The sequence below is a fragment of the Oryctolagus cuniculus genome, chromosome 20 (genome assembly GCF_964237555.1).
Source record: "Oryctolagus cuniculus chromosome 20, mOryCun1.1, whole genome shotgun sequence".
In the NCBI taxonomy this organism is placed as follows: Eukaryota; Metazoa; Chordata; class Mammalia; order Lagomorpha; family Leporidae; genus Oryctolagus; species Oryctolagus cuniculus.
In genome coordinates this window covers 11,985,277-11,985,698 of record NC_091451.1, presented here as the reverse complement: position 1 = coordinate 11,985,698, position 422 = coordinate 11,985,277, and positions in this window count along the sequence as shown.

Sequence of the window (422 nt, the reverse complement as noted above, 5' to 3'; positions counted from 1 at the left end):
GGAGAGGGGGAGAGGAGAGGTGGGAAGCACAGCCTCTCTGTGCTAGGCAGTCGCCCACCCCACCCACCCTGTATGCCTCGGTGCAGGGGGCAGCACGGTGAATGCGGTCAGATCTTGAACCCCAGCTCTGCCATGTACTAGCTCTGTGACCTTGAGCATGTTTTTTAATGTCCCCGCCTCTCTCTACATAGATAATAATAATGCTATATCAACTTCCTGGCTTTGCTTTGAACATTAACTTAGGTAATGGATCTAAAGAAGCTGGCACAAAAACAAAAAAGCAGCAGTAAATGTTTTTGGACTTTTCCCCAGCAGAGGCTAACAACCTTGGGAAGCATCCGGGGTACTGCACCTGATGCTGGCCAGGGGTCGCCAGAATGGCAGGCAAGCAGCCAGGTGGCAGGGAGCAGACAAGCAGGCAT